Source organism: Herpailurus yagouaroundi, unplaced genomic scaffold (assembly GCF_014898765.1).
Source record: "Herpailurus yagouaroundi ecotype Mexico unplaced genomic scaffold, PumYag 77, whole genome shotgun sequence".
In the NCBI taxonomy this organism is placed as follows: Eukaryota; Metazoa; Chordata; class Mammalia; order Carnivora; family Felidae; genus Herpailurus; species Herpailurus yagouaroundi.
This window is the reverse complement of record NW_024412388.1, coordinates 2,806,386-2,812,110: the sequence shown is the minus strand read 5'-3', so window position 1 is coordinate 2,812,110 and position 5,725 is coordinate 2,806,386. Positions and strand designations below refer to the sequence as shown.

General features: G+C 48.6%; 1 long non-coding RNA gene across 1 annotated transcript; it reads right to left on the bottom strand.

The window, feature by feature from the left end:
• Positions 1-914: 914 nt before the first annotated feature.
• LOC121018046 (uncharacterized) lies at positions 915-3,178 on the bottom strand. Its single transcript, XR_005785008.1, has 3 exons — positions 3,016-3,178; positions 2,595-2,763; positions 915-1,431 (listed from the first exon to the last, which is right to left on the bottom strand). It is a non-coding gene; the product is annotated as an uncharacterized LOC121018046 (long non-coding RNA).
• Between the last annotated feature and the right edge of the window lie 2,547 nt (positions 3,179-5,725).

Genomic DNA, 5,725 nt, shown 5'->3' with positions numbered 1-5,725 from the left:
CAGAGAGAGAGGGAGACACAGAATCTGAAGCAGGCTCCAGGCTCTGAGCTGTCAGCACAGAGCCCGACGTGGGGCTCGAACTCACGGACTGTGAGATCATGACCTGAGCTGAAGTTGGATGCTTAACCGACTGAGCCACCCAGGCGCCACCCCCCCCCTTTTTTTTAATTTAACAAAATTGTGATAAAATATACACACCACATGAAATCTACCCCGAACCATTTTTAGGTGTGAGGTTTGGTAGCATTCAGTGCATTTGCACTAACAGGCAGCTCGTCTGCAGAACCTTTCCCTCTGTCCCCGTTAAACGCGAGCTGTGTACCCCCTCCGCCAGCCCCTGGTGCCCACCCACCCATCTCCTGTCTGTGTCCGTGAACTGACCCCTCTAGGGTCTGAGCTGTCAGCACAGAGCCCGACGCGGGGCTTGAACTCACAAACTGTGAGATCGTGACCTGAGCCGAAGTTGGATGCTGAGCCGACAGAGCCCCCAGGCACCCCTGCAGTGAGCAGTTTTAAGTTAACACATGGTCGAAGCTGAAAGACCGCCCGTGATGACAGACTGTTCTGGAGACGCTTTCCAGACCCTGTGTCTGCCTCTCCTGCCTCCCAGCAAGGGCCACACTTGGTGGACAGCCGGGTGTGCTGTGGCCCATGCCACCACCCACAAAACCCCAAAGCCCCCAGCTGGCAGTCAGTGGGATCGGTGGGACATTATAAGCTGAACGTATGTGAAACCTGATGAAGGCCGAGGCCAGCCATCCTGCCGTAGGGCATACAGACCGGGAGCAGCAGGCACGCTCTCGCTACAAACGGTCCTTTCTTTATAGCAGGGATAAAGACACAACCAAGTGCTTATTTTATTGTTTGCTAATGCTTTTAAAATTTTGCAATAAAGCCCTTTGGCAGCAATGAGCTAAAATAATGAAAGTACACGTTTATCGAAAACCAAGTGTTTGAATTTCTCGAGGTCATTACAATTACGCGGAAGCTATAGTTGGCACAAAATGCTCATTCATGTTGTCCGCAGGCCCTCGCAAGGACACGGATCACACAGAAGCTTCTGCCTCCAACATCAGTGGTCCCTTGAGGAAGGCTTTGCCCAAAGACAGGATTTTACCACGTGTGGCTGCAGAAGGTCTCTTGCACATCTCACCTGGAGGCATGACTTTTCTTTTAGGTTACCCTCCGTCCTTCCAAACTCAGCCGGCTCATTTCAGATTCTAACTTTTCTTGTGCACGTGTGAAAGGCCAGCCGTTAGCTGTTAATACGTCAGTGCCACCAGCAGAAGAAGGATTTGGCAAACTGGTAAAGGGAGCCAATCTTAACCCATGTCCTCAGATACTTCAGACGGGAAATCGGTGAACTCCAAGAAAGGTTCAACGTCTTCAGTCCAATTTATGACCTAGAAATACCACTTTCACAATTTCATCCTGTTGGAGGCAAAGCACCTGAGATTCTTACAAGCACTAGCAAATTCACTGAGGAAGTTCCCCCCCTGCAGATAAAGCTACTTGTTTTATGGTGGTGATAATACGCATGTGTATGCGATGGAAGCTTCCTCACAAAAGCCGTGTTCTTATAGTAAAAAGACGTGTGGAGCAGATATCTGAAGGAAGAGCAGGTTGTGGAGAACACACAATTCAAAATTGTGCCCAACGCGGTGAGCCGATGTAACCATCAGATCACGTAAGTTGTCACAGATCAAATCATGTCAGTGTCGTGGACAAATTTACAAATATTTATGTGCACTCAGTTAAAGTAACTAAAGAGCGACCTGTTATAGCAAGAAGATACTGAATTAAAATGAATTAAAAAAAAAAATAAAACCTTCCATGTGGTAGTTTGTGCCTTGCTGCCCGCCATGAGGAAGGTTGTGGGAACACTTGAGCTTTTGGAGAGCTTTGTAAATGCATCTGAGTGTCCTGTGATGATGGCCTGAAACTTTTGTAAATAAACCCTCTGAGTGTTTTGGTTGCATCAGACAATTTAACGACAATGGCAATAGCCAACAGAAACTCCAGCTTTGGAGCCTTTGAGGAAATTATAGTTATTGAAAGCAAGCTTGCAAACAGGAAGACACTATATTTATCTGATACAAGGTTGAGGGGGTGACAAATGAAACAAGTCCTGACAGCATATAGGATTTGGCTTAGAAATTATATGACTGGGGCGCCTGGGTGGCTCGGTCGGTTGAGCGTCCGACTCTTGATTTCGGCTCAGGTCATGATCCCAGGGGCATGGGTTGGAGCCCCATGCTGAGCACGGAGCCTGCTTGAGATTTTCTCTCTCTCTCTCTGTCCCCCACGTCCTCTGCCCCTCCCCCCTCTCTGCCCCCCACGTCCTCTGCCCCTCCCCCCTCAAAATTAAAAAAAAGAAAGAAATGATATGATTGTGCTTTGGAATAATAGCTCAACTAGTAGACAGCATCTTTTAATGAAGCCCTAATTTTCATTAAGCAAATTAGTATTTTGCACTGGAACAGAACAAAATAAAAACATCTTCAAGTTCGCTGCATCTAAACATAAAGAAACGTTCGAGAGAATCACGTATGAGAACAACGTCAAAACAGGTAACTTATTTGATGAGTTCTTACCTCGTCGGAGTATTTGCCAAAGAAAGCTCCTCAGGACAGAAACAAGAAGCCAGTCTCCATAAATGCATTTGGGTGAAATATTTACACGTTTCAATGTGGAGAAAAACTAGCCGTGAACATGTTCTCTGTAGAGCTGAATTTGCTCTGAGCTTACCAGGTACCCCTGCACCTGCAGAGAGAAAATCATCTCAATTAAAAATGTTATGGTCTGACAGAGAGGAGACATCTTAAAGTGTCAACAATTTCAAATGTACTAACCAAAAAAATTACAGTTTTGAGGGAGGACACAAGTAGTTTTATGGAAAAATTTTTAATGCTAACATTCTAATGAAAAATGCTACTCTTTAAAAAAAAAATTCCAATGGGTCTACGAATATAATAAAACCCACTTACCCAAAGGAAATACTTCAAAAATACACACCTGTAATTATTTTTAGTGCCCGCCTCTTCTGCCCTGCCTCTAGTGCCCCAGTTTGGATGGAGACTGAATGATCAGCCTGTATGTCTGCCACACAGGTTTTCAGACTTCAGAATCTTCCGGAAGCTTATCTCATTGTGATGCGGGCAATCTGAGACCTGTTCTGTTGCTGGTTTTCAATCAAGGGATGATGTACAACACAACACCGTAACACACAAAGATCTGAGGCATAGGGGCGCCTGGGTGGTTCAGTCACTTAAGCTTCTGACTTCGGCTCAGGTCATGATCTCATGGCTTGTGAGTTCGAGCCCCGCGTCGGGCTCTGTGCTGACAGCTCAGAGCCAGGAGCTTCTTCAGTTCCTGTGTCTTTCTCTCTCTCTCTCTGCCCCTCCCCCACTCACACTCTGTCGCTCTCTCCTTCAAAAATAAATAAACATTAAAAAAAAAGATCTGAGGCATATAGTTCACTAAGCTTTGACATACGTGTACACCCATATGGCCAACACCCAAGCAAAAGATGGAACATTTCCATCATTCTGGAACCTTCTTTGTGCCCCTTTGCAGTTAATCCCCCACTCCTAGGTAACCAGTCTTCTTCTTGTCTGAACTCACAAGGATCTGGGTCTGGGCCCTGGCTTAGTCACGGGCCAGCTGTGCACCATAACTTGGGTAGGTGCTCAAATTCTCCAAACGTCGCCCTCCATCCATGGAATGGAGTTGAAGGGTTGTTGAGAGGTGCCATGAGTTAAGGTGTTGGCAGAGCGTTGGGCATAGAGCTGGCACTGAATAAATGAAAGCACGGTCGGTGGTGATTGAGGATGGAGATCAGCTTCCATCAGTGTAGGATTCCATCACCATGGGGGCATCCAAATTCCACAAACAATTCTGTCAAGGTGTCCTGATCTGCCCTACCTGTCTGCCAGGTGTCCTACCTGTCTACCCCTCCCTGCCCAAACTCCCTGTAGCCTCCCGTTGTCATTTTTTTAATATAATTTATTGTCAAGTTGGCTAATACACAGCGTATGCAGTGTGCTCTTGGCTTTGGGAGTAAATTCCCATGATGCATTGCTCACACACAACACCTAGTGCTCATTCCAACAGGTGCCTTCCTCGGTGCCCATCACCCATTTTCTGCTCTCCCCCTGCCCCCCATCAACCCTCAGTTTGTTCTCTGTATTTAAGAGTCTCTTATGGTTTGACTCCTTCTCAGTTTGTAACGATTTTTTTCCTTCCCTTTCCCCAAGGTCTTCGGTTAAGTTTCTCAAACTCCACCTATGTCTGAGAACAGAGGATATCTGTCTTTCTCTGACTGACTTATTTCACTCAGCATAATACCCTCCAGTTCCATCCATGTCGTTGCAAATGGCAGGATTTCATTCTTTCTCGTTGCCAAGTAGTGTTCCGTGGTGTGGCCTCCCTTCTTGAGACAGGCTTGTGACCAGCTCCGATGGAGATGGGCTCCTATCCTCTCCCTGAAAGCCCTTCTCCCTGGACACTCCAAGAGAGAGCCAGGTCCCCACTTACAAACATGTCCCCCTCCTCCAGCCCCTTCCCATGGCCCTTAGCCCTTGTGGCACTAGTCCATGAAGATAAGCCCCGTGTTCACCTGGGTGGCTGAGCATTGGTTGAGCGTTTGACTTCAGCTCAGGTCATGATCTGACGGCTCATGGGTTTGAGTCTCGCGTCGGGCTCCGTGCTGACAGCTCGGAGCCTGGGGCCTGCTTCGGATTCTGTGTCCCTCTCTTGCTCTGCCATTTCCTCTCTCTCTCTCTCTCTCTCTCTCTCTCAAGATTAAATAAAACATTAAAAAAAAACGTTTTTTGATGATAAGCCCGATGTCCCTGTGGGGTGCTGCCCTCGGTACTCCAGGCACCTGACACAAACCAAAACACACAAGACAAGTGAGCCTCAGCGCGAAGGACCTGGCTGCTCGCATCACAGCGGAGAGCAGTGTGCATCCGCATTCTCTTCTACTGTGACTAATCAGAACGCCGTGACTATGAGGGCCTGGGAAGGGTGGTTTTACAAACTGAATGTCACAGCAATCCCACGTGGGAAGTGGGGACCCTTGCCACGCCCACGTTATGGAGGAGGACAGAACAGGCTCACCCACACCACCCAGCTAGAAGGTGCCGGAAGGGGACTTGGAGGCTCGCTTCTCTGCCTCTGCCTCCTGGCTGCATCTGATGGAGATGTGGGGGTGCACATCCTGAGTGCGTCTCATCCTTCACGGAGCTTCACAATCACCGGGGAGTGTTCCCTGGCCTGGTTCCCAGAGGCCCAAAGACAGCAGGTCTGCCTGTGACAGTCTGCCTGCTTGGAAGTCCCGAGGAGATTCTAAGGGGTACAGGGGCCACCGCCCTCGTGTCTCAAACTCTTGACAACATGGGAGCCCTGTCCCATCTCAGGGGCTCCATGTCACTTTGCTCAATTCCTGCAAGGATCTGTGACCACAAAGGGGACAGGGAATGCGGGGGGGGGGGCATGGCGCTCACACTTCTGGCTTTCTGAGCCCCTGTCCCCTGGACCCAGCCTCTCGGGGCTCAGGCCCCCACCCCCTACCCCTTGGGAAGAGGCCGTGCGGAACAGTGAACGTTTCCCCAGAACTCACTCTCACATGTGTACCCCGCGATGCAAATACCAAGGAATTATTTTTACCTCGCAAGGGCTTGTTGAAAGTGTCTGATAATGTATTTATAACGGCCCGAGGAAC